Below are 9,632 nucleotides of genomic sequence, written 5' to 3' on the forward strand. Positions count from 1 at the left end.
TCAATATATAGGATTCAAACTCAAGACCTATTAAGATCTTAACACAAGAAGTCACTAAGCTAAAAAATTAGACCTTAGTTTTTCTTTAATTGTATTTAATAACACATAACTTCATCTTTATACTATTACGCGTAAGTCTTAACAAGTAAAGAATATTGTATAACAAATAAATGAAGAAGTATAAGACATTAAAAAGGACTTCAAGAAAAACATCTTTGAAGATAGAAGAGTTATTCAATATTTAAAAAAAAAACACCACCAAAGGCTCATATTGGTATTTTAATTGACATTTAAAGTGTTTAAAAAGTAGATAATATGAAATTAATTAGATATTAGTACAATGACTCGTAGTGATATTTATAGTTATTGTTAGATGTGCCTCACTTTAATGATATTTATAAAAGTATGAAACAAACAGGGAGCAAACCTTAGGCCAACCTCCCAACCCTTAATGCATTCTAGCCTTAAGTTTTTTTGAGAAAGTTGTAAGAAGAGAACAATGGTACTTATTAGGTAAAATGATTTTTTTTTTCATTATGATAGAATGTGCTAAAGTGACAGAGGACATATTAATAAATTGGGATTTTGTATAGATCTTCATATGTTATGTGGCATATCTACTCGTGAGAAATAAAGCAAACACTAGGATGTGATCAAGACCAAGACAAAAATACAAAAGGGACCATGAGAGTATAGGTCCCATGCTCCTTAGTCCCTATATACACATATGCAAGAAATTACTTAGTCAAGATAGACTAAGTCTATGTCAATTTTCAGAATAGTGTTATATAAAATTTAATAATGAAGTCAAAATGGACTAAGTCCATGTCAATTTTGGGGAATAGTGCTAAAGAATACTTCTATAGTAAGAAATTACTCACTCCTTTCTTTGCTTTTCATACTAGTTACATTTTCCAAAATTTCAAACATCCATATATATAAAGTTCATCCCATGTCATTCACCTTATGACTTTTAAGAAAGGACATTTGATATTATTTTATTATTATCACATTGACATCAAGATGTCTCTAACCAACAGAACAAATAAAATGGATATTTTGTTATATATAAGACTACCAGTATATCAATACAGGTTTTAGGGGGTCTTTTGGTGCCCAGCTTGAGGTATGACCACAATACAATGGATACCATAGACAGATATATACAATGTCAAGTTTAATATAGAAGCTGTGCTATGGTGTCCTCCTCATGGAAATAATCAGCATCCTGTTCCTACTTTCATCCTATAGTATTGTTTCTCCCTATAATCTTCTTCTGCAGTGTTTGAAGTTCTAATGGGTCCAATAGAGGATCCTCTTTCACCTGGGCGGGAACAAGAAATAAAATTCAAGCTTCCAGGCACAGAATTGCTGTTCTTGTAACCAATAAGGATTGCAGCTTCCCCACGAATCCACGTTTCTGGGGTTCCACAGTCAGAAATCTGAGGTCGCAAGAAGACCCATGCTGGGAAAGATTGACGATGGACCAGTTTTGTCTTCTTTGATTTCCAAGTACACAAGTTACGAAGAAGATATTGCGACCCTCATCGATCTGCAAATCAAAGAGTTTCTCCCTTCATTATTTTCGTCATCTTCGAAGAATGTCAGAAACAGAAGCATTGCTGCTGATGGTATGCTTCTTACATTCTTACGCAGCAGCAGATCTCAATGACGAGATGAGAGATTTTCTCTGAGAAGTGACTCCTCCGTTTTTCACAAATCATACGGTTTGTTTCCTCTTTTTCAAACCCTTGTGAACACATAGATTCCGATTTGCAGTTATCAAATAGAGACATCATCCTCTGCGTCCCAATTAAAATCAACTGTCTCTAAGAAACCAGACACTGCAGCTTCTGGTAAGTTGTGCACCATTCCTCGTTTAGCCCCTCAAATGATGAGCAAAAAAGAGCACAATCGATCAGAAAATTCCGGTCAGCTGTTTGGTCTAGAAGTTGGATCGTGCAAGAAAAACACAATACCGGTGTTGCAAACTTCGAATACCATAGCCGCAGGATTTGGTTCTGTGAGGAAGCTAATCATAAAACATTCCTATGGAAAAAATCGAGTGCCATTGGCTGATGAAGAACCTGGATCTGAGCAAAACTCTCAAGAGTTGACGATACTTTGCATGATCACAACAGCATGGCTACAGTTGAACGGCAACTTTAAAGAGATGGAAACAACTAGAAATGATTGGGAGCCATACGTAGAACAAACTTCCGAGTTCAGTCTGGCGCAGTTGTGAAACAAAGTAGGCCCAGTGAACACAATTGAAGGAGGATGGCAGGTATGTGGAAATTCAAGTGTTTCTATACTGAACCTTGAGGAAGTGGACCTCGACTCTTTGTCTACTGGACGGTAAATCAGATTGGTAATAAAACATTTTATAAGACTTGTCAACATTTGGCAGGCCGATGGCTACATAAATACTGGATGCGATAACCTGTACAGACTCTAGACCTGGAAAACACGTAAGGTTATCTCATATATTATGTAGAGTCTGGAGTGGATACGCTCGACAATGTTCCTCCTAGTATGTATTTGTTGCTTAAGCCTTGGCTGAATTTTTTCAGGACGATGGCTCAAAGAATTGGTGGTTACAAAATTGACGGGATACTGACTTGTAAATCTTTTCTAATTTCTACAGAATGACACTTCGGAAGTTACTATGATAAAGAAAACGGAGCATGACACACAAAGATCGATATGGGAAGTGGAGAATTTCCATCCCAGGGATATGGTAATTTGCATACAAGAGAAGAATACAGTAGCTGGATTCTAGTGGTGCGATGCAGCCAACAATTGGGATGAAAAGAGAAGCTGAAACACCTAAATGCTATACTGCTACTAGTGTCGCTGCTATGAATGGTGCATATTTCTTCTTTGGAGTGCTTGAAAAATGCGAAGGTGTATATTTGCTAACAATCTAAAAAATTCTGATAAATTCAAGGCATCCCTGATTTGGCAAAGCTCATCTCACTGTATTGGTTCAATGCCCCAGCACACAGACGTGTCATGGAAGATACTCTTGTTACTGGAAGCCTCAAAGATGCCAAGATATTCTTCAATGGAATGCCCGACAAGAATCTCATCTGGACAACCATGATTACCGCGTATATCCCAACACGGGCATCTGTGCCTTGGATTTCCAGGGAGGAGACCGTCGCCGCTATGGGGTGGAATGACGCTCGCCGCGATCGCAAGGCTGCTTCTACTTCAGGCGCGTCCGCGAGGCTAAGTCGATCTCTGGAAATCGCTACTCCGGTCACTAGTCCCGTTTTGATGCGGATGAGCTACAGTTTCATAGATCTTTGCAGTGGAGCATGGCTCAAGACGCTGATGCCGATAAGAAATCACCGGTTTTCTCTAGCTTGCTCTTATTTGCTACTTTTATCTAGGATCTGTTTACCATGGATGTCCAATACTTAATTTAGTTTGAATTCCTTAATGTTAGACTTAGTCTAATCCAAATTAGTCTCATGATATACTAGAATCTAGAAACTTGTTTTTTATATGTCACGTTTCTATATGTCATAAGGTAAAAAGTATCATATACAATTTATAATTATTATTACAGATATTATTAAAATCTGTGATCTTATAAGTTATTAAGCTGTGTTCATCGAAAAAGTCTCTCTTTGCCTAAATTTTTCAACAATCACAAAAGTTTTTACTATGGCTGATTTAGTAGATTCATCAAAAATTGAATGTAAGGGGGAACAAGATTGTGACTACCATTGTGTCACAGCAGGATGATGATGTTAGATTTATCAGTAATAATCTTTTATCTAATTATAAGATCTCCTAAAACATCAAGAAGAATTAATAACCACTAGAAAAAGAATCATCAAAACAGGTGACAGAATTTATTAAGTATTTGGAATGTATTTTGCTTTTGAGGGAGTTATACTCAATTTGGTAGTTCAAATTCATAGTAACAAAAATATATCTCTGAAACAATCTTGGGTTTTCATAATTATCTCACTCCTTATATCAATGGCAACATTTTTGCAATTCATTATAAAATATCAATTATTTTGAAATTTCAATGTAAATCTCAACATCTAAAGAATATTGTACGACAAATAAATGCAGATGTAGAAGACATCAAAAAGGACTTCGAGAAAAACATATTTGAAGATAGAAGAGCTATTCAATCCTTTTTTGAGAAAACACCACCAAGGGCTATTACTGATATTTTAATTGACATTTATCATCATCTAAGTATTTCAAAAGTAGATTTTACGAAATTAATTAGCATATTATGACAACCATTATTAGTAATATTTATGGTTATGGTTTCAATATATTTACTATATAAAAATTAATCTAATGATATTATGACTTTTTAAAGAGACTTCGAGAAAGTAGTAAGAAAAATTCTTTGAGAAAGAACAATGATACTTATGCCAAATAGAATAGAAGATTAAGTAAAAAACAAAAATTGGTTTCTTTTTCATTTGTGATAGAATATGCTAAAATGGTAGAAAATCTTATTGGGATTTTGTATCAATCTTCATATGTTAAGATGCATATCTCCTTGTGAGAATTACATCAAATGCTAGGATGCGATCAAGGCCAAGACAAAGATATACGAGGGACTATGAAAGTGTGAGATAGAGTAGGTCCCAGTGAAATAGTGTTATATAAAATTTAATTATAAAGTCAAAATGGACTAAGTCCATATCAATTTCGGGGAATAGTGATAAAGAATACTTCCAAACATCCATATATATAAATCTCATCTCACATCATTCATTTCATATTCTTAAGCAAAGGATCATAATTTAGTTTTATGCACTACTACTGTAAAATATTTATGGAAGCTATTTACTTTTCAAATCACTCACCTATTCACAAAGTACAAATTGAATGCAAGGAGGAACAGGTTAAATCAGAGATAAATAATGATTTTAAATCCATCAGTAGTGATCTTCTATTAAATTATAAAGAAGAACTCCCAAAGCATCAAAAAAATTTAGCAAAAACTAGAAAAAGAATAATCAAAACAAATGATAGAATTTATCAAGTATTTGAAATGTATTTTGTTTTTGAGGTCTTGATAAATTCTACTTGATAAATTCTATCATTTGTTTACTCAATCTTATAGTTCAGATGCTTACTAAAAATGTATCCTGGAAACATTCATGTCTTTTTATATTTATTTCACTTGCTACGTATATGGCAACACTTTTGGCAATTCATTTCAAACTATCAATTTATTTGAGATTGCAATGTAAATCTTAATATTTGAAAAATATTGTTCGACAAATAAATGCAGAATTAAAGGACATTAATAAGAATTTTGAAAATAATATCTTTGAAGATAGACGAGTGGTTCAATCATATTTTTTAAAAAATACCACCACGGGCTTTTAATGCTATTTTGAATGATATTTATCATCATAGATTAATTTTTAAGGTGGATAGTATTAAGTTATTTAGTATAATAATACAATCCATATTGTTAATATTTATAGTTGTTGTAAAATGTATTTCTATACATTTACTTAACAAACATTAATTTAATGAAACAATCACAATATTTTTTTATAAGGTATGACTTTTAACAAAAATAGTCCAATTGCATGAATTATATTTTATGTTTTTTAAATTTAAATTAATTGTTTTTAACATCAGTTTCGTAGCATGCTTAAGTATGAATATTATTTGTTTTATGTCATGACATGTCCATGCGAATTTCATAAAAATCAATGCAAATTTCAAGGATTTTGAGAAAAATATTTTTGAAGATAAATATTCAATTTATTTTTAGAAAACCACCACCAAGGGCTCTAATACTTTGATTGATATTTAACATCACTTAAGAATTTGTAAGGACTATTAGTAATATTTATGGTAGTTATTTCAATATATTTACTTTACAGAAATATCTATTCAAATTTTAAGAAGAATAAGTCTATATAAATGTCAAATGCACATTCTTTAGGGATTAATATAACTCACAAGTTTGTCCAAGTTTGGCAGACACGATAAGCTATCATCCAGCGATATTGAGGGACTAGTCTCAATACGTGAGGGTTACTAAGTCAATGTCAACTCAATGAAATAGTGTTAACATATAAAAGTAATCATTTTTATTTGCCTTTAAAACCTTGGAAGGGCCACTGATTGATTACAAATTGGCAGTTATATGTCAGTTTAAGGAGCTTCTTACTTTCTTAATGAGTTATTGTTCTTCTTTATAATCTTCTTGTAGCGTTTGAAGTTCTAATGGGCATCTCTTATGGAAAAGAAGCAAAATTTGTAGTGAAGAACAATACTGATAGAACAATACTGACACTACATGATGAATTTGGGACAATCTATGGTCCTCAAATAGGAAGCCCTATTTTGCCTGGGGAGGAGCAACCAATAAAATTCAAGCTTCCAGGCAGAACCATTCTCAGAATTGCTATTCTTGTGACAAATAACAATTGCAGCTTCCCCACAGATTTGCATATTGATGTTAAAGACCTGCAGAATGATATGAACTTATTTACGGTACATGATTCTCCCGGAAGAACTTATGCTCTAAAAAAAGAAAGAAAAGAATTAGAAAACGACGAGTTCTTCAAGAAGCCTGGATACTCTCCATTGGACCCTTCCAAAACTAAAAGCTCTATAAAGACGTCTAAATAGTGTATCTACATATAAAGGAGGACCTTCAAAGGATAGATCTGGCAACCAGGCTTGATACTTTTCACTTTGTGGCCTGAGCGATCATATTGCTCAGCGAACTGGCTTTTTCTTTGTGTCCTATATTCGAATTATCAGGATAAAAGTTGCAATAACTCTGCTCACCTGAGCCTAGATGACACGAGAGGTGGACTTTTTGATCAATTCCTGGAGCTCGAGTTCCCGGGAACGAGCGAGCCCGTGCCTGGGAACAGCCTCAGGTTGTGGCGAGACCGTTATTCGAGGATGAGAGGGTCCTCCAGAACCTGGCAGTTGCCAGCCACGTTCTCACGGAGAACCTGACTCGATCCGACGGCTGCCAACAGCTGGATCGAGTTAACGGCGAGCCACAGCCCGTTAAGGCGGCATTCTTCGTGGACGACTAGATTGCAGGCCCTGGCATTGCAAGGGATGCTTTCGAAGGAAGTGGACTGGGATGGATCAAACACCAGGCCGGATTGCTTGAAGCAAGCCTAGGTGAGATCACTGCCAGTGTCGATGATGAGAAGGAAGGGCCGCAGAGGATTTCCAAATTCCCACGAACACGTCCATGAAGTACTCACCAGCTCCTGTGAGTGAGTAGTAGCAAAACTCTTGGAGATCGACTGCTACCAAGATGGAGAGGCCAGTTTATAATGTGATCAATTGTTGGTCACATGTCCAGGAAGAGTCTGCTGCTAAGGCCAACAATGCAGAGCTCAACCAGAAGATGCGAGGGAAGTAAGGCAGCAGGACTCAGATTTCAGCGACGGAGGCTGACAAAGTCTGGAGTGCCTCTAAAGACTATAGAGCTGCTTCCTCCTGCAGGTGACAATATTCACTGCAGAATTTCCCTACAAGCGATCAACCACCTCAAGCCTATTGTGGGCTCAAGCATGGCTAGCCTTGGGACTAAGCTGGAACACCAAACAGAAATCAGTCAAGCTAAACACTGAAACTTACGTCCTCACTCCTCCCCATAATCAATCCTAGAACTGAAAGTGCATTCCGGAGAATTGCTTGAGAATAAGAATAGAGCTCCTTTCAAAGTAACATATGGAACCGAGTGAACAGAGGTGTGTTTACAGCAACAACATCTGGAAATGTCCCGGGACCAAACATCTGAAATACGTTCAGATTAGTGGATTTGCAAAGTACTGTGTTGTGAGTTGTAAGCTAGAAATCTTCAGGTAAACTAACCTAAGGCTTGACACTCTAGGGTTACCAGGGATTATGGAGGACGTATAGCCTGACTAATTTCTGTTTCGTGTTCCAGCTTAGTCCCATGAAAGAGTGTGGGACTACAAGGCCTAGCGGGCATATAATCATGGACAGGACATCGGGCAAGGAAAAATCCAGCTCTTGAGCACTAAATGTCAGAGAGGATACGCTTGAGGGTGTTCAGTAGCGAGAGATTTGTTTTAAACTCCAAGCCTAGCGTTGTTAACCACCCAGCATTCTGCTCTAGTTATGCAATAACGAGTACTTGCCCAGCAAATGCTGGGTGGTTTACAAAGAGGTGGATGCGCCAGAAATATGTTTCTTACCTGAACTCAAGCACTTGTATGTATCTTTCTCATTTTCTTGGAGGTTTTTGGACCTGTTGTCCTTCAGGTTACTGGACAATAATGGCTTCTCTGGAGAAGTTCCCGATGAAATTGGAAACTTTTCCAAGCTGACCATCATGTAAGCCGTTGATGGCTAGAATACAATCTTGTGTAATAGTGTATTTTCAGGAGACTTGACAAAAATCGATTTGCTGGATCACTGCTGAGCAGTTTGGGGCGGATATCAACCCTCTTTGAAATTTAAATAGCTAATATGGTAACTACTTTGTACTCAAGTTTTGTTTCATTTACAGACACATCAATGATAACGCTTTTACTGGAACGTTACCTGATCTAAGCGGGTTGAGAGCTCTCCAACTAATGTAATATTTCTTCTTAATTTGGAGTTGACCTGATGCATGTGTGTATGCATAACAGAAGCGTTGGAAACAACTCCTTTTCTCCTCAGCCAGTTCCATCATTTGCAGGCTTGATTAAACTCTGGACAATGTAGGTGAATTTTGTTAGTTTTTGTTTGAACTTAACATGTCATTAATGATCCAAGTTTCTTTTCAGACCAAACTTGGAAACAATGGGATGAGAGAGGCTCAAACTCTCGACCTCAGGATTTCTCAGCAGCTATGAGACCTACGCGCTGACCAACTGCGCCACCATTTATTTTAACATGATCATTCTAAACAAATTTATCTTAGGATTGATTCTGGAATGCTGACTATAATGTCATACATCTATCCACGAACTACAGTTTTATCCATGGGCTACTGCAACAAACCGATTGATGCCAGCTTTCCCATCCTTTCCCAACACTTGCTACACATCATAGAATACAAAGATATTCAAACTTACGACTTACCTCGATCTAAAAACGAAGCTAAACCAGGCGATGCTTGCGGTGGCTTCTCCTTCTCTTTCGAGAGAAACCAGACATTAGTGCCGTGTCAGATTTCCAAAACTTCAGGAGCAGTGTTGGCTAGCCACTCGACAGCCCTACGTCAACTCGAAACACCTGGTTCCTACAAACGGAGTTGGTCCCGAGCATGTGCTGAAACAACAATCCCTCACCAGGAAGGGATGCCTCGAGAGAATCCGGGGTTGAAGAGGGAGTGTCCTTGATAATTGCTTTCCTGTAGGCTCCTCCTCTGCTCGATGATCTTTGGCAAATTTACATTCGTTCTTCCCTGTCCGTCCTCACGCTGCTTGGCTCGTTTTCCTCAAGTAGCTCTCAAACGCGTCCAGCGTGTGGACATCGGTTCTATAGTGCTTCTGGGTGAATTCTAGCAGCTGCCCCCAAGTAAACTCCACGCACGGCCTCTTGCGATCTTGCTCTTCGTCTTCTTTGCTCTTGACCACCAGCTCTGGAATCGGCCGGATCACCATGTCCAGCCCCGGGTTGATGAAGAAAACCAG

The 9,632-nt window shown here is 37.1% G+C and overlaps 2 long non-coding RNA genes across 2 annotated transcripts; one reads left to right on the plus strand and one right to left on the minus strand.

Annotated features, from left to right (window-relative positions):
- Nucleotides 1–8,180: 8,180 nt before the first annotated feature.
- On the plus strand, nt 8,181–8,453 carry LOC112340915. The gene is made up of 3 exons (XR_002990339.1): nt 8,181–8,220; nt 8,272–8,343; nt 8,394–8,453. It is a non-coding gene; the product is annotated as an uncharacterized LOC112340915 (long non-coding RNA).
- Nucleotides 8,454–8,860: 407 nt separating this feature from the next.
- Nucleotides 8,861–9,626, minus strand: LOC112340930. Its single transcript, XR_002990354.1, has 2 exons — nt 9,288–9,626; nt 8,861–9,238 (listed from the first exon to the last, which is right to left on the minus strand). It is a non-coding gene; the product is annotated as an uncharacterized LOC112340930 (long non-coding RNA).
- Between the last annotated feature and the right edge of the window lie 6 nt (nt 9,627–9,632).

This window comes from Selaginella moellendorffii, unplaced genomic scaffold (genome assembly GCF_000143415.4).
Source record: "Selaginella moellendorffii unplaced genomic scaffold, v1.0 SELMOscaffold_72, whole genome shotgun sequence".
Taxonomy (NCBI): Eukaryota; Viridiplantae; Streptophyta; class Lycopodiopsida; order Selaginellales; family Selaginellaceae; genus Selaginella; species Selaginella moellendorffii.